This window comes from Choloepus didactylus, chromosome 2, assembly GCF_015220235.1.
Source record: "Choloepus didactylus isolate mChoDid1 chromosome 2, mChoDid1.pri, whole genome shotgun sequence".
Taxonomy (NCBI): Eukaryota; Metazoa; Chordata; class Mammalia; order Pilosa; family Megalonychidae; genus Choloepus; species Choloepus didactylus.
Window position 1 is genome coordinate 204,753,971 of NC_051308.1, and position 24,190 is coordinate 204,778,160.

General features: G+C 36.0%; 1 protein-coding gene and 1 pseudogene across 8 annotated transcripts in view; one reads left to right on the forward strand and one right to left on the reverse strand.

Moving 5' to 3' along the window:
• The window catches only part of ST3GAL3 (ST3 beta-galactoside alpha-2,3-sialyltransferase 3), a 250,394-nt gene that overhangs the window by 187,854 nt on the left and 38,350 nt on the right, over nucleotides 1–24,190 (reverse strand). The window lies entirely within an intron of this gene.
• Nucleotides 7,603–10,498, forward strand: LOC119528191 (annotated as a pseudogene).

Below are 24,190 nucleotides of genomic sequence, written 5' to 3' on the forward strand. Positions count from 1 at the left end.
TTCAGGGAGACTGAGTTTTTGACTGAAGAATGGGGCCTCCACTGTTTTTTTCTGGTTTCTATGAAGATTTGAAATATAAAAACAGAAGAAGAGATTACCTTAAATTTGAGCAGGTCTTTGACGACAGGAATAATTTTAGGGGGAAAGAATGCTGTTTTGTGGTCATTCTAAATTTTAAGAAGCCGTGTTGACCATGATATTGCTTAGCTTTCTTACTGCTGTTAGAAGCAAGGAAATTGTTTCAAATAGGTTTTGTTTGTGTGTGTGCATAAAGTAACTGAATTTTGATGCTTCAAGCACTCTGTTGGTTTGGGCATTTGCATCAAAATCTGCCTACCTCTTTATGAGGGAGGCTTGCTCTTCACCCTCAGTTTATTTTACATGAGGCAAAGTGAAAGACCACACTCCCATTTCTGGGTGGTTCTGCAGTGCCGTAAAGTTTTAAATAATTTGGAGAAAAGGATTAGTCAATTTTAAGCAAGAGTCACATCCCTTGAGTTTTTGATTGATTATCAGTGTACTAATTGGTAATTCGTACATTATTGTACTTGGCAGTGCCTGGCTAAAAATGAGGAAATGATACCTTTAACTACCATTTCTATTATTTCTCTGAAAGATCGCTTTGGGGGCAATAAAAGTAACTTGATGACATGTCCAATCTCATTCAGAATAAAAACTAGAGTCTTTAAAAAGCTCAGATTGCTCAATTGCAGATATAAGTAAGATACATTGTGGGAAAACAATTCCTTTTAGAGGATTACTTTTTTCATTTTTAGTTTCAGTAATCTAGGCCTGCCTGTAAAGAACAAAGCATGGTTTTTAAACACTGTTTATGGAATGTGTTTAAAGGATTGATTCTAGAACCTTTGTATATTTGATAGTATTTCGAACTTTCATTTCTTTACTGTTTGCAGTTAATGTTCATGTTCTGCTTTGCAATCATCTTATATGCATGTTTAATTTTTTTAGATTTTCCTGGATGTATCATTTAAACAACAAAAAGTATTAAAATTGTAGCAGTAGTTTGCCTTTCTAGCAAAGAGGAAATTTGAGGGGTTAAACTTTGTATTTTCCTTTTTATAGAACCTTCTAAAAAGGTGTTTTTATATGTTCTTTTAAACAAATATTGTGTACAACCTTTAAAACATCAATATTTGGATCAAATCAAGACCCAGCTTATTTTCTGCTTGCTGTAAATTAAGCAAACATGTTATAATAAAAACAAAAATGAAGGGGAAAAAAAACAACACTCCAGTTGCGTAATCTTGTCCATAGATCATTTTGCAAGTGTGCAAGGATATCTGGAGGTAATATGACCCAGTGCAAAGGCATGTGCCCTTTGACCCAAAGTTCCTTTTTGCAACTTTTCTTCCTCTGACTTTCCCCCCTGTATCTCTGGCTGCTTCTTCTGAGGCTTCTTTCCATGTTTACTTCCTCCTGCTTACCCCTTACTTGTTAGTTCCTCAGGATTTGGTTCTTGGTCCTCTTTCATCCTATATTTTCTCCTTAGACAAGCTCATCCACTCCGTTTTCCCAGCTATCAGTTTTTTTCCCAGAAGGCAACCAACGCTATTTGTTTCTGGGTTTTGTGCTTCCAGAGATATTTTATGCATATGTATGCAACTCTGTATGTAATATATATGTTTGCTTATGTATAAATAAACAAACACATGCACAAATTTTTCCCCCCTTTCTATACAATGGTAGTATTTGTACCCCAAATGGAAGCAGTTTTATGGGGAGACTGCCAAGCAGCATCCTTCACAGGAAATAAAAAATGCAGCCCCAAATCTTTTCCAACCTATAGTTGAGATTTCTGCCAGACAATTGGAGTGAGCCCATGGGAAAAGATCAGATTAACAGTACTGCCTCCCACCCCAGCCTACTCTTTCAAAATGTCTTGAAGTAGCCACATTAATTCAAGGGCTAGAAGAAACGACAGAACACACAGGCCAATACATGAAAGATTGGAACCTAAGTAAGATCTTTGGCAGCTGTGGTTACTTACTTATGAAAAGTTTTTGTTTATGTGATTTTTTTTAACCTTTTCAATAAAAATTTTCTAACTACACAAAGGTAAAGAGAATTGTATAATGAACCACATCCCACATATTCAACGATTACAGCATTTTGTGACTGGCTTCCTGGCTACCTTCCTTCCTTCTTCCTTCCTTCCATCCTTCCCTTCCCTCCCCTCCTCTGTTTCTGTCTCCTTCTTCTCTTTTTAGCTGCATTATTTTAAAACAAGACCCTAACATCATGCTCTTTCACTCCTAAATACTTCCTTCTGGTCATAATTAGAAAACATAAAGATATTTTATTTTACGTGGCCACAATACCATTATCACATCTTTACAAAGTTAGCAATAATTTCTTAATATCACCAAATGCTCAGTTCGCATTCATATTTCCACAGTTGTCTCAAAAAACATCTTTTTACAGTTGGTTAGTGAATGTCTTTTCCTTTTTTTTTTTTTAATTAGAGAAGTTATAGGTTTACAGAAATCATGCAGAAAGTACAGAGCTCCCATAAATGCCCCCTCACATACATAGTTTTCTTGTTATTAACTCTCTGCATTAGTGGGGTGTCTTTGTTACAACTGATGAAACAATATTATTGTAATTATACTATTAACTATAGTCCATAATTTATATTAGGGCTGATAGTTTTGTTGTACAGTTCTATGGTTTTTTAAAAAATTTTATTCTGGTAATATATATATGGCTAAAAAGTTTGGGGGAAACTGCATAGCCAAAGAAATTCTAAGCCTAGCCTGCAATAGCCTGTGACTATTAAATCCTAAAAGAATTCCCAGGCTCCTAAACTCCCACCAATAGGAAGTGAGCTGTTGAGCTCCCAGGAAGGGCAGCCTTCCCACTGCCCACCCCAATGTGGCCATGACAGATAATGGATAAGGAAAGACCACCCAGAGGGCAGAGTCAGGAGCCCTAGAGAACATTGGACAAGGGAGTCTCTCTCAGAGAATAGAACTGAGGGGCTGACAGCTGAGCCACTGAGAGGACATATACTACTCCTGCTGCGCAGGATTTGGTAATTGCCAAGGACTGGTGTTTCCCATTCTTCCCCTTTCCAAGTGGGAGTTTTTATTGTAACAACCTGGCTCCTTTTCCACCATGGAAAATTGGGATTGTGGGGGAAGGTAAGTTGTCTTCTAATTTATAGGGTGCCAAACCAAGAGAATCCACAGCCAAAGCAGACAGAGGGGACTGGGCAATATCCGGAGACCCCAGACCTAGAGTTGGATGGAACAACTTGATGAAATTTGGGGATCCCTCTTGGGAAAGAAGTGAAGTGTCTTTTAGGTTTGAGAAAAAGGATGTTCGTGAATGGTTGGGCAGCAAAGAGGGCAGACTGCAGTGAAGACTGATAGTTGTCTACCCAAAATCTACTATCTCATCTTTCCTAACAGAACCCTGGGCAATATGCTGAGCTAAAAAACTACATTTGCTAGGCTTGTACGCAAAGGTGGCCAGGGAGATGTAAGTAGAAGATTTAGGGTAGGGATTCTGGGGAAGACTTTTTAGGCCTTTCTCCCTTCCTCATGCTTGGAATGTAAAAATGATAACTGGGGCTCCTATTGTAATCTTGGACTATGAGGCAACCTTTGTACCAAAAATGGTGTGCAGAAAGATGGAAGGAGCTGTTTCTGATGTCACATTTATCTGCTGTATCAATCTTGAACAGACATCTCTTACGTAAGAAAGAAATAAATGGTTTCAGCCTCTGTTATTTTCAGATTCTGATGTGAGGAGGAAATAAAATTCCTAACTGATACAATCCAAAAGTTCCATGAAGCGACAATAATGGCAAGAAGTAAAATGTACTGAGTACTTATGTGCCAGGCACTGTAATAAGCACATTATGTACATTATCTATCTAATCCTCACAAAAATTCCATGATACAGATATTATCATCATGTTCATCTTACAGATAAGAAAACTAAAGTTCAAAGGGATCAAGTAACTCGCCCAAGGTCATAGAGATAGTGACAGAGCTCTAATTTAAACTCAGTAGTATGTGTGAATCTGGTGGCCCAACTTTTTAACCTCTCAGCCGTTCTGCCCTCAATAAGGTGTTCCAAATAAGCAGCAAAGACTGAGATATGAGTAGCTGTGAAGCTTCCAATGTCAGGCAGAAGACAAGAAAAGTAACCAAAGTATGGAACAGGAATATAGATCTGATAAGATCCTCAAGATGTCTGGGTCACCATCAATTTTTGAGCAAAGCAAAGGAGAAAGTATAATAATGGCCTCTTCAAAATCCTGAAGGGAAGCCTATATCATCCCAAGTGGCAATAGCAGTGGGTTGACCAATTATTATCATTACTGTTTTCACTTTGGAAGATCCTTCCCCCTTTGCACAATAAGGAAAAAACAATCAGTTAGTTATTTGAAAAGTCTGACCTACCTTACAAGCCGAGCTCAAGATTTCTCATGTGGCTTTTTGAAGCTGCTGAGCACACAGCCATCCCACTAATGTTTGGCAGATCACCTAATGCTCCCTTCCTAATTTTACCTGAAGCAGCTCTACAAGCCTTCCCTCCAGGCTAAGACACAGAAGGCTCCCTGTCCAGCAGGGCAGGTCATTCTATTCTTTAGTTTCAAGAAAGGGATAATTCAGGATCACTATTATGAATACAATTCATTCAATCTGACAAAGAAATGCTGCCAGCCAACTGCATATGAACCAATGAATGAGGCATGGCAGAGGGATGCAAAGACGAATGAAGAGGCGTAGCTGGCCCTCAAGGAGCTGCCAAGCTAATGAATAACACGGGGAAGATAAAGAATGCCTATAAAAGCAGAGAGGCAATGGCACTTTAACAGTGATACAAACACAGCAACAAGAGCATAGAGAAAAGAGGATTGGGAAAGCATCACATAAGAGGTGACATTCCAGCCAGACTTCTAAGAATGAGCTGGTTTTCAAAAGAAGATGAGAAAGAACATTCAAGAAGATGAGAATAAACATGCAGGGAGGCACATGAAAGAAGAATCACTGGATGAGCCAAAGAATCGAGTGAGTCTAAGAAAGGGTGGAGGGAGGTAAGCTCATCAACCTCATTTCTTATTCTTGCCCTAAACATTCCCAGCCACGTGGACATCACTTTTGTACCTCTAATATGTTTCAAAAAGGCATCAGGCCCTTCATGCTTGCTGTTCCCCATTCCTGGAATGATCTTTATCTAGATTTTTGCATGGCAAACACTCCTCAAATGTCACTTCATCAAGAATTCCTTTTCAGACAATCCCAAGTCATTCTTTGATACTACTCTATTTTATTTTTAAACTTTTTTGCAAATTATTTTTTAATTAGGGAGGTTGTGGATATCCAGAAAAATCATGCATAAAATACAGGGCTCCCTTAAGCCACCCTATTATTAACACCTTCCATTAGTGTGGTGCACCCAACTCTTTAACTTTTATTTTTATATTTACCTACAGGTCTCTAAGCATGGCTACGCTGACATTTCTTGATTTTTCAGTTTTAGATATTCTAAATTCACTTTTCACGACAGATGTGAATTTAACCCAAACATGCAATCATACAAAACTACTTCCATTCTCCAATCCACTCAATAAAATTATATCATAATCATCAGTTAGATCAATACTCAGGGTAAATATAAATGTAACCATGTAAAATAATGTGAGCCATGTATGGGGAAGTTAATGACAGTCTTGTTTGTTTTGTTTTCTTAGTTTTCTATGCATCTATCTCTAACTCATTCCCAAATTTTCCTAAAGAAAGGTAAATTTCCTCTCAATACGTTCAAGCCCATAAAGCAATCTGTCCATTTCCACATTCCCTTGAGACAGCCCTCCTAGTGTGCTCCACCCACTTGAACTGGCTGCTCTCTAGGCTGGGGCACCGTTGTCATCCTGGGATTTTCTCTCACCATCTTTCTGGAAACTCCTTTACCTCTCTGCTGTGTTGGAGCCACTGTTTTCCGTATCTCATGTGTTCCTCTTTCTTGATTTATTCCCTTGTTTTGTTGGGGCACACCTTCCAAAAACTTCCTAAAAGTGCACGACAGGTACATTCTTTTAACCTTGCATGTTTGAGAATAGGCTGTTTTATAATGGGCTGAGTATGGAATTCTAAGTACAAAATTATTTTCTCTCTGATTTTTGAAAGCAATGATTCATTATCTTCTAAGGTCCAGATTTTTTTTGTTTGTTTTCTCATTTGGTTTTTACAAATCCAAAGCCCTTCTGATTCCTGGGCTCTTGAATGAGAAAAGGGGCTCACAGATCTCATTGGTTCTGAAATGTTACAATAATATTCTTTGGTTTGGACCATTTTCATCCACTGTATTAGTTACCTCATTCTGGAAACTCAAGTCCTCCAGTTCTGGGAAATTATATTTAATTACTTCTTTGATCATTTTTTTTCCCATTCTTCTTCTCTGTTCTCCTTCCTGGAGCACCTATTACCCAGATATTAGCTCTCCTGGACTACTCCTTGAATTTTATTATCTTTTTCCTCCTGTTTCCCATATTGTCATCTTTTTTCCTTTCTAGGCAATCTTTATTGTTTTTAATTTATGAAATATGTAATATATACAAAATAGTATATTTAACATATATATGAGTAGTTTAAATCAGGGGTTGGCAAACTTTTCCAGTAAAGGACCAGATGATAAATATTTTAGGCTTTGTGTGCCATACAGTCTCTATTACAACTACTCAACTCTGTGTTGTAGTATAAAAGCAGCTACAGACAGAAAGCAAACCAATGTTTCAATAAAACTTTATTTATGTGGGTCATTGTTTGCCAGCCCTTGGTTTAGGTAATAATAAAACAAAAATCTGATGCCCAGCTGAAGAAATAAATGCTCACCAATATCTCTGAAGACCCTATGTATCCCTTCCCAATCAATCTCTATATAACCAGAGATAATTACTCTCTCAAATTTTGTATTTTTACCATTACAAGTAACAGTTCTATGAACATTACTATTCAAATCTCCAGAGATACCATGTATAAAAGTTTCTCTGACCAAACAATGGAATTGCTGGGCTCTACGGTATACATGTGTTCAACTTTACTGGGTAATATTCAATTATTTTCAGTTTATATTTGTTGTAACAATTTATATTTCCATCAGCAGTGTATGATAGTTCCCACTGTTCTACATTCTCACCAATATCTAGTATTATCAGGCTTTATTTTTCTGTCAATCTGTTGGGTATAAAATTGTGATTCTTTTTCATATATTTGTGCATTTTTCACATTTGTTGGCCATTTATGTTTCTTCTTCTGTGGAACGCCTATTAATGCCCATAATTTCTGCTGAGTCACTGATCTTTTCCTTATTGATTTGAGGAGCTGTTCTACATTCTGAACACTAACCTTTACTCAGTTACGTGTGCTATAAACAGCTTCACCTATCTGTGAGTTGTCTTCTCATTCTCTTTATGGTATTTTTCATTAACAGAAATTCTTAATTTTACTATAGTTCAACTTAACCTCTTTCTTTATGTGCTCACATTGATCATGCTTTTCTTTCTTTTGTTGTTTGTGCAAAAAACCATTTCCCATCTGTTATGGGTTGAATTGTGTCCCCCGAAAAGATATGTCGAAGTCTCTAACTCCAGTACCTCAGAAAGTGACCTTATTTGGAAACAGGGCCATTGCAGATATAATTAGTTGTTATGATGAGGTCCTACTGGAGGCAAGTGAGTCCTTAACCCAATATGACTGGCATACTTACAAAAAGAGGAGAAAAGACACAGACAGACACACCATGTGAAGACAGAGGCAGAGACTGGAGTTTTGCGGCTGTAAGTCATAGAACAACAAGGATTGTCAGCCACGGTCAGAAATGAGGAAGAGGCAGGGAAGGATTCTTCCCTACGGCCATTGGAGAGAGTAAGGCCCTTCTGATACCTTGATTTTAGATTTCTAGTCTCCAGAACTGTGAGAGAATAAATTCTAAGCCACTGAGTTGGTGGTATTTTGTTAGGACAGCCCTAGTAAACAAATACACCATCTATTCTGCAATCACAAAGAAAGTCTCCTACATTTAAAAAAAAAGTTTTCTCTTTCACATTAACTCAATACATCTGGAATTAATTTTTGTGTACGGTAAGAGACAGAAATCCACACTCATTTTTCATCTTATACAATTAACTAGTAGTCCTCAGTGATCTGCAAGGCCAGCTCTTCATATATTAGATTTCCATATTATGTTGGTCTATTTGTCTATCCCCGCATCAAAACAACACTGTCTTAATTATTATAGCTTTATAATAAATCTTGAACTTTGGAAGATCAAATCTCCTGCCTGATTCTTCTTCAAAAAATGTCTTGGCTATTCATGACACTGCTCCTGTATACATTTTAGAACAGCTTATCAAGTTCCATGAAGACAAAAAGGATGGAATTTTCATTCGAACCGTATTTAATGTAGACATTGATTTAGGAAGAACTACCATATTTATAATATAGCCTGTACATTTATGTGTTGGTAAACAGTTACCAAATACTACTTAAATTATTATCTGCTAGAGTTTAGATAAGATTGGAATCAACTGTTCCTCGAAGGTCTGGTAAAACTTACTTGTAAAATCATCTGGACGTGTTATTTTCTTTCTTCTAGACTCAGATTTAGTAAGTTTTATATTTCTAAGAATGCATCCATTTGCCTAAATTTTCAAAATTATTGGCTCATAAAATCCTCTTATCTATTTAATCAATTCAGTATCTATGTTTATGCCTCCCTCTTCATTCCTAAATTTTGTTTTCTTTTTTTTAAAGTCAATCTTTACAGAAGTCTGTCTACTTTGTTAATCTTTTCTAAGGATTTTCACCTTTGTCAATCATTTCTTTTATATCTCTGTTTTCTAGTTCATTAATGTATCTTCAACTTTATTACCTCTTTTCTTTGGGATTACTGTATTGTTATTTTTTCTAACTTCTCCAGTTGGATGCTCAGCTCATCAATTTTGACTTTGTTCTTGCAGCAAAGACAGCTGGTTATCCCCAATATCCATTTTCTCCCTCTTTAGTTTTAACTACACTTGTTTTTTGTTGTTGTTGTTTTTCTTTTATAGCTTGGCCCATGGCCACTGGAACAAAGATAATTCACAGCTCCCTTTTTATCCACATGTAGCCATATGACTAAGTTCTGGCCAATGGACTTTAAGTAGAAGCATCAGGTGTGTCTTCTGTAAAGAGTCTTGAAGGAAAAAGTCTGAGCCTTTTCTTTGTCCATTCCTTCCTCAAGTTGGTTAGAATGCGGGTTCGATAGCTGAAACTCAAACAGCCATCTACAAACACCAGCAAGTCAAGTGTTGAGCATGATGGAACAAGAGAGAAAGTTTTCTTAAGACCACGAAGCTATCGCATCATCCTTATCTGCCAACCACTGCATTTACTTGTGTATTTCCTAAAACCACGGCTGTTTTATGATTTCCGGTCTTTTAACGTGAACTTAGCCCAGGAGGAGAGGCGCCCGCCCATCACGTGGTGGGGCGTGCCCTGGCCGCCTCGCGCTAGGGAAGCTTCAGACCCGGAAGTGGCGACCTGGGCTGGTGATCTGCTGCCGGGGCACCTCTCACCTTCGAACAGCCTTCGGCCCGCCGGAAGGACGACGCAAGTGGGATCCTGCGCTCCCGGAACAACCCCTGGCCACCGAGGCGCTTTTGTGGGGCTGGGAGTAGGCGTGGCGGCACTCGGCCTTCCGCTGCTCAGCGTGAAGCTGCTCATCCAGGTGGGCATGAGCTGATGTCGCCCACCACTGAGATCATTGTGCTGGGGAGGAAGGTCCTCTGTCTGCCGAGCCTTTTCACTGAGGCCAAATACCTTGTGCAAGTGTGTGGGAATATAGGACTGTTCCGAGGCCTGAGCTCCCGGCTGATGTCCAACACCTGGGGACATTATAACCCGGGCAGCACCAAGGTTTTCCCTCCCGAAGAGATCAAGTCACTGTCCAAGGATAACATGAAGAATTCTCTGAAGAAAGTAGTGAAGGAGACCTCCTACGAGATGATGCAGTGTGTCCCGCATCCTGGCCCACCCCCTGCAAGTGACCTCAGGGCTCTGCATGGTCCAGTTTTTGGGACCGGAAACCAAATATAGGGGCGTGCTGAACTCCATTGGGAAGACTTTCAAAGCAGAGGGGCTGCTGAGATGATTTTTTGGCTTAATCCCTCACCTCCTGGGAAATGTTTTCTTGTGGTTTTCATCATTGCCTACCGGGTGGATGACGCTTCAGCCAGGCCCTGGCCATCCAGAGCTACACGGGTTTGTGAATGGAATTGCAGTGAGCAAGTTGACCCACCTCTTCCTCTTGGTCGCGATCATAGCACTGAACAACCACGGGCTGCAGGCTGTGCTCTCCCCTTAATCCCGTGTTCAAGTCCTGGATCCACTGCTGGAAGTACCTAAGTGTGCAGAGCCACCTCTCCCACAGCTCCAGCCTGTTTTAATGCTGGCTGTCATCAGGTTCATGCTCTGCCCTCCAGTAACCTGAATCACTAGAAAACAGCTGTCTCAGCCTGGCCATGTGTGTGAGGTCTGATCATTTGGGGGCACCTGCAAGAAAAGATGTGTTTCAGCCCAGCCTGGCTTCATTTTCCATATTTGCCATGTGTCTGTCCAGATGTGGGATCAGGGATGCAGATGGGACTGTGCCCAGTGGAGGCAGGATGATAGGGGAATTGGAGCAGAATCCCCTTACTTTGCAGACTTGCCATGTTTGCCTTGCTGGAGAAATGCTTCTGGAGGTTGGATGGGGAAAGGCTAATAGGGTCACATTCCACCCCAACTCATAACCCTGGAGTCAGCCCCAGCTCTCATCCTGCAGCTCAGCTGGCAGCATCACTCCCATTTTTTAAATAGCGTGCAATGCCCTTTTAGAAGGCCATCACCATGCCTAGGCTGTGCCAGAAGGTTATTGTTAGGGTCTGCCTTTGTTTTCTCAACACTACTTTTTCATCCAAGGGCAGCACCTTCTTTGGCACGGGAAATCATGTACCTGCTCAGATTGTGTTCCCCTCATCTAATGTCCATCTGTTTAAAGGTGAAGCCTGTTAAGACCTGGTTATCTGTGTAGTCATGAATATCCAGAAGTTCTGCCAATCAATAGCTCTGGTCTTACCCCATTTTAAAAATTCTTAAGATTTTACCCTTTTTTTCTCAAAGTAAATGTATTGGTGGTGATTTGGGGTGGGGTGGGGTGGGGAATGAACTCAGCCCTAAGTAATACACTTTCTTTCTAATATAAGCATTTAAGACTAAACATTTACCAAAACATACTATTTAGCTGCATCCCATTAGTTTTAGCATGGGATATTTTCCTTATCATTCACTTCTCAGTACTGTATGACTTCCACTATGACTTCTTTGACCCATGGTTTATTCAAACTATAAAAAAGTGAACTTTCTAAAGTTAATTTTTTGTTATTGTTTTCTAATTTCTTACAATCTGATTAAAGAAGGTAGTCAGAGAACCCAACTTTCCAAAAATTTGTTGAGACTTGATTTATGGCCTACTACAGGTATTATTTTCAAAAAGTTATAGGTGCACATGAAAAAAAAAGTGTATTTTCAAATTTCTGGGTGAAATATTCAAGATAATCCATTAAATAAAAATATCTGCCTAATTATCAATGGGAGGAGAGTTTTTAAAATCCCCCAGAAGACAGCAAACTTGTCTATTCTCCTTGTAGTTCTGTCAATTTTTGCCTTTTATATTTTAATCCACATTATTGGAAGCATGTATAACTGCTATATCTTCCTAGTGATTTGAAGCTTTTATCAATATGCAGTGACCCACTACATATTTTTTAACTTAATTTTTTTTAACCTTAAAGTCTATTTTATGTGATATTTATATAGTTAGCCCAACATTCCTTTGATTAATATTTGTTGAATATATCCATTTCCATCCTTTCCTTGTCAACTTCTCTCTGCCTCTAATACTTTTGGTGTATCTTTTATAAATAAAATTTTGTTTTTAATATTTATCCAGTCTTACAATCTTTGTCTTTTAAATGGAGAGTTTAGCTCATTTACATATATTGTAATTACTGACTGATATATCTGGATTAGTTTCTACCATATCATTTTGTTGTGCTTTATAATTTTTTATATAACTGCTTTACTAAGATATAATTTACATGCCATATTATTAACATGTTTAAAGTGTACAATCCACTGGTTTTTAGTATATTCACAGAGTTGTGCAAACATCATTGCAACCAATTTTAAAACATTTTTATCACCCCATAAAGAAACCTCATACCCATTAGGAGTTAGTCCCCATTTCCCTTCAACCACCCTCCCATCCAGCCCTGGGAAACCACTATCTGTTTTCTGTCTCTATAGATTTCCCTACTATGGACATTTCATACAAATGGAATCATACAATGTGTTGGTCCTCTGTAACTAACTTCTTAGCATAATTTTTTCAAGGTTCATCCATGTATCAGTACCTCATTCTTTTTTACTGTTGAATAATATTCTAACGTACTGATATATCATATTTTATTTATCTATTCATCCATTCATGAACATTTGGGTTGTTTCCACTTTTGGGCTATTATGAATAATGCTGCTAAGAACTTTTGTGTACAAGTTTTTGCATGGACATATGTTTTCATTTCTCTTGTATATACCTAGAAGTGGTATTGCAGGGTCATATATAATTCTATGTTCAACATTCTGAGGAACTGTCTGTTTCCCACAGCAGCTACACCATTTTATATTCCTGTGAACAATGTATGAGGGTTCTAATTTCTCCACATCTTCATCAACACTTGTTATTTTTTATTTTTTAAATAACAGCCATCTTAATGGGTATGAAGTGATATCTCATTGTGGTTTTGATTTTCATTTCCCTGATGTCTACTGATGCTGAGTTTCTTTTCAAGTGCTTATTGGCCATTTATTTATCTTCTTTGGAGAAATGTCTACTTAAGTCCTTTGCCCATGGCTTTATTTATTTATTTTTTTTGGTGAAAAATATTTTTAAATGAATTGTCTTTTTTTTTTTTTTTACATTCTAAAATACATATGTAACAAGGTTTATGGCACTGTAACCAGTATCAAATAAAAAAAAAAAAAAAAAAGGAAAAAAGTGGGAAAGAGTAATTTGTTTTGTTTATTTCCCTTCTATCTCCAAGCTGGCAAATTTGCATTTAGCTATTGGGCTGCCAGCTCTAAGTTGTTTGCATACTCAAAACACCATATTATTGCACAAGAAGCCAGGAAGGCAGATGGTAAAATGGTCAACTTCCTCACTATTGAAAACACAATCTCTTAAACCTGGAGAAGGGAAAAAAATAAACACACAATCAACAGTATCCTTGCCTCTTTAAAGAATGTGTGAAGGGTTCTTAAAACACTTAAGCTGCCCTCATCTTCTCTTTGCAACAGTGAGCAAAGCAGGGCTTGGTTTATTTGGGTTTTTATTTTCTATATGGATGGCCCAGTAGATCCCAGGCCTTCATGAGTCAATGTCATTTCTACTTACTTTTGGTTCTTTTTAATTATTTTAAAGTATAGTATCTTTGGTCTATGAACCTGCACAGACTATTTAGTCATAAACTCCACAAATATTTAAAAGGAAAGGAGAGAGAAACAAGTTTTATTATAGTTTTATTGTTGGCTTAAAAAATTACTTCTTTTAGCCTCCCTGCTTTAGCAGTTTTGGGGAAGTGACTCTCAATGACATGAAAAAAATTCATCTCAACTTGATAAAAATAAAACATTTTTAAAGGAGTTTGTTTCCATTCACAAACTTTACCCGCCTCTAAAAAAACAACAAAAAAAGATAATCCACCTTTGTTTAATCTCCTAATGGAGAAAAACAATCCTTTCCATCCAGACTGTTGTCACACAATCTTTGCCCATTTTTCGATTGGATTTGTCTTTTTGTTGTTGAACTGTAATTTTTATATTCTGGATATTATGCCCTTATCGGATATATGATTTGCAACTATTTTCTCTCATTCTGTAAGTGGTCTTTTTTTCCTCTGATAATGTCCTTTGAGGTACAAAGTTTTTAATTTTAATGAAGTTCATTTTGCCTATTTTTTCATGTGTTGCTGTTTTTGTTGTCCATGAAAATCATTTTGACCAAACCCTGAGAACCACTGCTACAAAGACAGCTCTCTGCTTGGCTCAGAAAGACAATGCCTTACAAGTACAGCACTTCCTTGCTTAAACTACCAATAAATTCAGCTTTCAATTTCAGATATTAAGTGGTAACCTCTTCCATCAACATATTTTATTTTCTTTTATTGGCTTTCCACTCTTCTTTTTTTCCTCATTACATTTTTCCTTCTACTAGTTTTTAGGTTATGCACTTTATGCCTTTATGCACTCTTCCTATTCTTGTAGTGGTTAGCCTAGACATTTTACCTGCATATTTAACTTAATAAAGTTTAAGTTTATGAATATATTTAACTCTCCTACCAAAAAATACAAGGAAAATATTTTAACTCTTTAATATTCTCTCCCAGTTTATATGCTATTGACGACTTGTAGTATATAGTTCCATCCCTTTGTTTTTATAATGTCAAATATTGGACAATACTGTTTTTCTTTTATATAGCCAATGTTTATTTAGATTTACCCACAGGTTGACCATTTTCTTTGCTTATCATTCCTTCCTGCATCTTTCTTCTGAGGTTTACATTTTGTAAGTTTCTTTAGTGAGTATCTATTGGTAGTGAACTTTCTTCAGCATTTGTCTAAAATTGTCTTTCTTGAAAGATAGTTCAACTGCATATACAGATTCTACATTGACAGTTCCTTAAATAGAATAAAACAGTCCACTACTTTTTATTGTTGTTCTTGAGGGATCAACTATCTGTTGATCTTTTGAAGGTAACTGGCCATTTTTCTCTTTTTTAAACAGCATTACTGAAGATCAGTTGACAATCAACTGTCCACAGAGGTGTAAAATTTGATAAATTTTGACATATGTGAAACGTCTGTGAAACTATCACCATATTTAAGATAATGAACGTGTCCATCAGTGTCAACTTTCCTTATGCCCCTTTAAATCCACTCCTTTTCCCCCACACTCCACCCTATTCATAGGCTACCACAAATCTGCTTTATGTCATTATAAATAAATTTGCATTTTCTAGAATTTTTATATAAATGGAATCATACATTTTTGTGTCTGGCTTCTTTCATTCGGCATGATTCTGAAATTCATCCATGTTACTGCATGTATCAATAGTTCATTTCTTTTTATTGCTAAGTAGCATTCTATTGTATGGATAGACCACAATTTGTTTATCCTTTTACCTGTTGATGGGTATTTGAGTTGTTTCCAATTTTTAACTATTACAAACAAAACTGCTGGGAATATCCATGTACCAGTCTTTATTTGGAGGTATGCTTTCATTTCTCTCAGATTAGATTGGCTGGAGGCTTGTTAGGTGAATGTTTAACTTTTTAAGAAACTGCTAAACTAGTTTCCTACGTAGATGTATGATTTTACATTTCCACCAGTAGTGTGTGAGTGTTACAGTTGCTCCACATCCTTGCCAACACCTGTTTTGGTCTGTTGTGTGTGTGTGTGTGTTTTTTTTTTTTTTTTTTTTTTTAATTTTAGCTATTCTAAAGGGTGTAAAGCAACATCATACTATGGTTTTGATTTGCAATTTCCTAATGACTATGAGAGCATCTTTTCATGTACCTACATGACATCAGTATATTTATTTTGGTGAGGTGTCTACTCATATCTTTGCTCATTTTAACTGGGCTGTTTATCTTCTTATTACTGACTTGTAAGAGTTCTTTTTATATTCTAGATACAAGTCCTGTGTTGATTACGTGTTTTGCATATGTTTTCTTCCCAGTCTTTAACCTGCCTTTAAATTTTTGTAACAGCTGTTTTAAAGAGCAAAAGTTTTTAGTTTTGGTGAAGTCTAAAATATTAATATTTTCGATGCTTTTGTGCCCTATTCAAGAAATCTTTGTCCAAACTCAAGGTCACTAAGCTTCTCTCCTATATTTTGTTCTATGAGTTTTATAGTTTTAGTTCTTCCATTTAGGTATATGATCCATTCTGAATTAATTTTGTAATGGTGAGAGATAAGAGTTGAGGTTTATGTTTCTGTAACTATTATTGAAGCAATTATCATTTCTCCATTGAATTGCCTTGGCACCTTTGTCAAATATCCATTGGCCATGTATGTATGGATCTATATCTGAATTCTCTTTTCTGTTCCACTGATTTATACATGTATCCTTACATATCTATCTGGCATAGTCCACAATATCTTGAATACTGCAGGTTTATAAGTCTTAAAATCAGGTAGTGTAAATCCTCCAATTTTGTTCTTTTTTCAAAGTTGTTTGGACTATTCCAGGTCCTTTGCATTTCCGTATAATTTTTCAAATCAGGTTGTCAATTTCTAACAAACAAAAAAATACCTTTTTGAGAATACACTGAATCTCAAGACAAATTGGGGAGACTTGGCATCTTAACAATATTGTGTCTTCTGACCCATGAACACAGTGTATCTCTATTTAGTTCAATATTCTTTCATTTCTCTCAGCAGTGTTTAGTAGTTTTCTGTGCACGTTGGCCATTTTACTCCCTAGAAGGACTTCCTCTGTGCGCTCAGATAGACTATCCTCCCAACTACCATGAAATATATAGGGATACAGAAACAAATATCCAACCATATTGAGGGAGTTACAAAGAACCCTATGGAAAATAAGATAAATCAAGTCATAATTTTTATTCTACCCATTCCTCATTTCCCTCCTCCCAAAAAGGCAAACAATTTATTGTGTTTAATGTATATTCATTTTTGCTCATTTTATACTTGTTACATGTTATACATGAATATACAGCTACATATTTCCGCTCTAAAAGACCATTTCTAGTCTGACTTGCTGGAGGATGCTGAATGGGATCTCCAGGTTGGGGTTAATAGTTATATTATTTTTAGTTTTACTCATTTTTTATACATCCAAAGTCGATAGTTTTAGAAATCATGACTTTCATTCAGGGTTCTAAAGTTGTGCTGCAGCAAGGCCCTGAAATCAAATGTACACAATGATGAGAAGTGAAAGGCAGCTGGTAGGCATAAATTAGTATCTCTTTTGATAGGCACAAAAACAAGATGCATATTAGATTTTACACCAAAGGCACTAGCAACAAAAGAAAAAACAGATAAACGGGACCTCAAAAAATTAAAACTTTTGTGCGTCAAAGGACTTCATTATGAAAGTAAAGAGACAATCTACAGAACGGGAGAAAATACTTGGAAACTACATATCTGATAAGGGTTTAATACCCAGAATTTATAAAGAAATCCTACAACAACAACAACAAAAAGACCCAATCAAAAAACTGGGCAAAAGACTTGAATAAACATTTCTCCAAAGAGGATACACAAATGACCAATAAGCACATGAAAAGATGCTCAACATGATTAACCATTAGGGAAATGCAAATAAAAACCACAATGAGATACCATTTCATACCCACTAAATGGCTACTATTTAAAAAATGAAAAGTTAGTGTGGAGAAATAGATACACTCGTACATTGTTGGTGGGAATGTAAAATGGTACAGCACTCTGAAAACAGTCTGGTAGTTCGTCAGAAAGTTAAGTATTGGATTACCATATGACCTGGCAATCACACCTCTAGGTACGGTATATACTGAAAAGAATTGAAAGCAGGGGCTCGAACAGACATTTGCACACTGATGTTCACAGCAGCATTATTCACGATTGCCAAAAGACAGAAACAACCCAAGTGTCCATCAACAGCTGAATGGTTAAGCAAAATGTGGTATATACATATAATATTGTGCAGCTGTGCAAAGGAACAAAGATCAGATACATGCAACAACATGGCTGAACCTTAAAGACATCATGTTGAAAGAAATAAGCCAGACACAAAAGGACAAATATTGTATGATCTCACTGGTATGAAACAATTAGAATAAACAAACACAGAATCCGAAACCAGAATGCTTAACTGGTACAGAGTTTCTGTTTGGGGTAATACAAAAGTTTTGGTAATGGATGACGGTGATGGTAGCACAACATTGTGAATGTAATTAACACTACTGAAGTACATATCTGAATGTGGTTAAAAGGGAAATTTTAAGTTGAATATGTTACTAAAATAAGAATTAAAAAAAAAAAACCAGGATGCATCAGGTCTGGATGGAACCCATACAAAATTAAATATATGTATTGCATTTTAATACATATATTGTATTATTTGTATTGTTATATATGCATATAATTTTTATCAACTTTACTGAGGAACACTTTACATAAAATAAATTGCATCAATTTAAAGTGTACAATTTGAAATGTTTTAACAGTTGTATGCATCTGTGAAATCACCACCACAATCAATGTTCAGAACATTTCCATCAACCCAAAATTCCTCATACCCTTTTGCACTCTTATCTCTTTCACTCTTCACCCCAAGTAACTACTGATCTGCTTTTAGTCACTGATGATTATTTTACATAATGGAACTATACAATATGTACTCTTTGGTGTCTGGTTTGTGTGAATTTGATATTCACCCATGTTGTTTCATGTATCAAGTTTATTACATTTTTACTGCTGAACAATAATTCATTGTGTGAATATTTCACATTTGTTTATCCATTTACCTATTGATAGGCATCTGGGTTGTTTGCAGTTTGGGGCTATTGTAAAATAAAGCTGCACTGAGCTCTCACGAACAAGTCTTTATGTGGACATTTGCTTTCACCTCCTTTGGGTGAATACTTATGAATAGAATGACTGTCATTTGGCAGATGTATGTTTATCTTTTTAAGAAGCTGCCTAACTGGTTTTTAAAGTGGGCACAACCATTTTACATTCATGACAGCAATGTATGAGAGTTCCGGTTGCTTCATATCCTTGCCAACACTTTGTTTCCATCAGCTGTTTTTTTAAAAACTTTAGCCATTCTAATGGATATGTAGTGTTAATCTCATTGTAGTTTTAATCTGCATTTCCCTGATGACTAACAGTGTTGAGAAGCTTTTCATGTGCTTATAGGCCATTCCTGTATCTTCTTTTATAAAGTGTCTCTTCAAACCTTTTGCCTATTTTTGGTTGAGTTGTTTACCTTATTTATTAAGTTGTAAGAACTTTATATATTCTAGATACAAATCTTTTTCCTATTCTGTGGCTTGCTTTTTCGTTTTCTCTGTAGTGTCTTTTGAAGAACAAACTTTTAAATTTTGGTGAAGTTGAAAATATCAATTTTTATTCTGTGCTTCATGCTTTTTGTATCCTAGCTAAGAAATCTTTACATTTGTGTATTTTTTATTTATATAAATGACATTGTATTATTCTGTTTCTTTTCTTTTTTTTGACTCAAACTACATTTTTCAAATTCCATCCATGTTGTCTTGTGTAAATATGGTCTATTACTTCTAACAGCTACATATAATTTCATGATATTAAATTCCCTACTTTTTGTCTATTCATCACTCCCTCAGGATGTAAAAATATTTAGGTTCCAACTCCTTATATCCACAAATAATGGATAAATCCACTAAAAATCCATATTATCTGTCTGATAATTTCTGTGGGACATATATAAAGGAGATTTGCTGAGCTATAAGATATACACATTCTTAAATTGACCAAGCATTGCTAGACTGCTCTCCAGAATGGCTGTTCTATTCCTCTTTCCCACAAGCAATGCACACAGGTTACTATATTCTCACAGTCCTGCCAACAGTTGACATTATTCAGCTTTCTAATTTTTTGTCAGTCTAAGAGGTAAAAAGTGATATCCTGTTTTAATTTGAATATTTCCTATAGCCCATATCCTTAGCCTATTGGGTTTCTTAGTCTGTAAATTGTCTGTTCCAATTCTTTGCACATTTTTTCTACTGGGTTGCTGCTTTTTTCTCTGTAATTCGTGTAAGTTCCTTGTATATACTAGATATCAACCCTTATTGATATTCTTGTAGATGTTAAAATGTTGAACATTTATTTTCACAGTTTATTATCTGTATATAACTTTGACTACGATATCCTTAACAGGAAAAAAATCTTTAATTTTGATTTCAGCAAATCCATCCATTTTTTCCTTACGGCTTCTGCTTTGAAAGTTTTGTTTAGTCCTTCCCCACACCTAAAACAAAGACATACTTTTATTTTCTCCTATTAATTTTCTCCTATTTTAATTCTATTTCTAATTTTACCATTCTCATTTAAATCTTTAGTTCATTTAAAGTTTACATTGTACATGGTATAAAGTATGGATCCAGTTTTACTCAACTCCATATAGTGAGCCAGTATGTCCTTTCCCATTTGATTTGTGGTGCCACCTTTATGCTCTATTAAATTCCTATATACTCATGGGTTTTGTCTCTGAGCCCTCTATTTTCTTCATTGGTCAACTTTTCTATTCTAGCATTAACACTATTTTTAATAATATTGATTTGAGAATGTTTTCATATATGGGAAGGCAAGATCCCCTCTTCTTTATAAAGAAAAACAAAGCTAGCCCTTAATTTGGGTATATCTGGGTCCAGAGCCCCTTGATGAGCTGTGGTCCCTAAAGGTGGCTGGAAGGTACCTGAGAGTGGATGAAACCAGGAGCAGGGTCTGGGTGTGAGGGGCACGGTGCTTCCAGGTGCAGTGAGCTGTGCCTAAGCAGCCTCCAACCTGGCTGAGCCCTCCTAACTCAGGGCCCCTGTGAATTCCGCAAGACTGTCATATAAAAAGAAAGAACTGGGTTACCAAGGTCCAGCTGAGAAGTCCCTTTCAGAAAGAGTAGCTCCTGAGAAGAAGAGCTTTCTTCAGGCCACACAGGGAAGGTACTGATTAAAGATCAGCAGTCTAGAAGAGATTGGCTGTAACATGAAGTTTAGAACATGAGATCAGCAAGGATGGCAAAAGTAGATACCAGAAGAGAGGGAATAGAGGGCTATTTGCATTCCTCCCACTCACATACACTCTTAGAACAAGGTATGGTCCATGGCTAAACTAATGGGTTCTTCTGATAGTCTGTCTACACAATGATATCAAAATGCAAATTGTTTCTTTGTAACGCAAAGTAAGAACTGTAACACAAGTCCATAAACTTATATTTTTATTTACAACTAAGGCCTAGTTACTAGAAACCCACAAAGTAAATTACCAAGTTACAAAAATTTGGTAAAGGGAAAATCAAAATTAACATTTTTACTGGAGTTTAATGCAAAGCTAAACTAGTTTTCCATTAAGAAATATGACGCCACGCAATATTTGGCTCTACTGCACAGCTACTACCACTCATGCCCACAAGTAGAAAGAATTTTTGTAATTTTCTGATATACACTCTATTATCAGTATACCATCATTGTTGTCTTGAATTGCACATGGCATGCAAATACTGTTATTCTAAATTATCAATTTCAGTTAGCTTAGCCATTAGCTCAGTTTGTTGCGAGCTGTTATTAACTACAACGAGTACTGATGTCTATTTTCATTGATAAGATTTTTAGCATAGTTTTCCATAACAAGACCCAAGGTATATGTGAGTTACTGTTCAAATATGAATAATCTTTTAAAGCAGATTTATAATACTCCAAAATTTGCTTGTAGAGAGATACTGCACCCATATCACCCAGTTCTTTTTCCAATGAAAAGTGAGAATGCATGGAAAAAGTGAACAAAGGGGTCTTTTGCCTTAAGGATGCCATATTCAAAAAAGTTTGTGAGGGAGTAACTGCAGAAGATGATCCCAGGAAAAGGAACTTATTGTATAAAGCAGGTAGGGGAGGGAGGGAATCAGAGCATTCAGATATCAAGTATTGCTATTAAAAGTCAGGAAACCTTTAGTTATCTCCAATAGTCACCAACTCACCTAAAACTCTCTAAACTTCTGTTTTCTCACCTGTAAAATGGGACAACAGAAGCCAAGATCCTACCACTCCATCTGTGGGATCTCAAACAAGGTTAACTTGCTGAGCTTCAATGGTTTCACCTGCAAAATGTGGAAATACAACCGAATATACCTAGTAGGGATTAACTAAGATGATACAAACCCAAGTGTCCATCAACAGATGAATGGACAACAAAATGTGATATATACATACAATAGAATATTATTCAGCTGTAAAAATGAATGAAGTTTTGATACATGGGACAACATGAATGAACCTTAAAGACATCATGTTGAGTGAAAGAAGCCAGACACAAAAGGACAGATACTGTATGATTTCACTTACATGAAACAATTAGAATATGCAAATTCATAGAGGAAGACAGTAGATTAAAAGTTACTAGGGACTGGGGGAGGGGAGAAGTGGGAATTATTGCTTGAGGAGTGTAGAGTTTCTGTCTGAGGTAATGAAAAATTTAGAGTAATGGATGTTAGTAATGGTTGCACAATATTGTGAATTAATACCACTGAATTGTACATTTGAAAGTGGTTAAAATGGCAAATTTTGAGTTGTACATACATTACTACAATAAAAAGCTAAAAAAAAAAGGGATGATATATGTAGAATATTTTAGAATGGTGTAAGCTCTGAACACACAATTAAGTGTTAAAAAACTGTTAGCTAATGTTACCTCACAGGGTTGCTAGATTATAAGTATTACAAGTACCACAAGAACAGGACAGCATCATCACATTCATCTTTCTAGTCCAAAGACCTGACGTGGTGCCAGGCATATTCTACCTGCCCATAATGTTGACTGCTGTTTGATTCCGTGTTTCCTACAAATGAAGCCTGGACTGACCTGTGTGTATGTTGTGCTGCGTATGTGTAAGTGGAAAAGATCATCCTTTTATACTTTCCTAGTCACTACATAAAGATCTACTTTAACCATTTCAATGGCTGTACAGTATTTGCTGCATGGACATACTGTAATTTATTTAATCAATCCTCTATTAGTCACGGTTGTTTCCAAATTTTTCTAATGAACAATGATGCAATCTGCACACATGTATATATATTTGCATGCTTATTGTTTATTTCTTTGGAAGTAAAACTGCTAGATCAAAAGAGTGCACATTTAAAATTTTGAATACATATTGTTATATTGCCCGAGAGAAATCCACTTATAGTGTATAAGAATACTGGGAATATTAGCTTACTTATATGTGAAGAGGGCATTATTATTCGACAATCTTTGCCAGTAGAAGGTAAAAATGATGTAATTATTTTACACTTTGCATTTCTTTAAAAATTAGTGAAAATAAATATTTTTAAATATACTCACTAGCCATTTGTAATTTTCCTTCCATGAATTATCTGTTCATGTATTTTACCTGTTTTTCTATGGAAGTGTTCATTTTTTCCCAAACAATTTATAAGAACTCTTTTATATATTAGGAATATCATCTCTATGTCTGTTATATAAGCTGAAAATATTTTTCCTGGTTTGTTATTTGTCTTTTAACTTTGCTCAAAATGTCTTTCTCCATACAGAAGTTTTATAGAAAAGATAATAATATTTTTCATTCTTTTATTTTATAGTTTCTGGTTTTAGTGTCATACTAAGAATATCTCTCAACCCCAATATTATATTCTATATTGTCTTCCAGAATTTTAATTTTGATTTTTACAATTAAATTTTAATCCATCCAGCATTTATTTTTGAGTAAGGTATACGAAAGGAACCTAATTTAAATGCTCCTAACTAAGTAGGTAATTGTCTCAAAACTAAATAAAGTAGTCCACTCTTATCCCTAAGATCGGAAAGATTTATCATATACTAAACTTCTACAGGCATTCCTGATAATAGAGATATTAATTTCTCCCTGTGTTAATATCACAGCTTTAATTACTGTAACTTTACAATATGTTTTGATATCTAGTAGGATAAGTCCTCTATTTGTTCTTCAATCAACCTTAATGAGGTTGATAAAAATAATTTATACAAGAATAAAATTCACACATTTAACTGTATGTCTCTTGACTCTTGACAAATGAATGCATCTATGTAACTACAACCCAGTCAAGATCTAAACATTTTTTCACCCAAGAAATTTCTCTCAAGCTCTCATCATCCCTACCTCAGGCAGACATCTGATTTCTTTAACTATAGATTAGTTTGGCCTGTTCTAGAATTTCATATAAATGGAATCCTATAATATGTATTCTTTTGTATCTGGTTTCTTTCACTCAGCATAATATTTGTCGGATTCATCCATGTTGCTGCATGCAGTAGTGTGTTCCCCTTTCATTGCTAAATAAC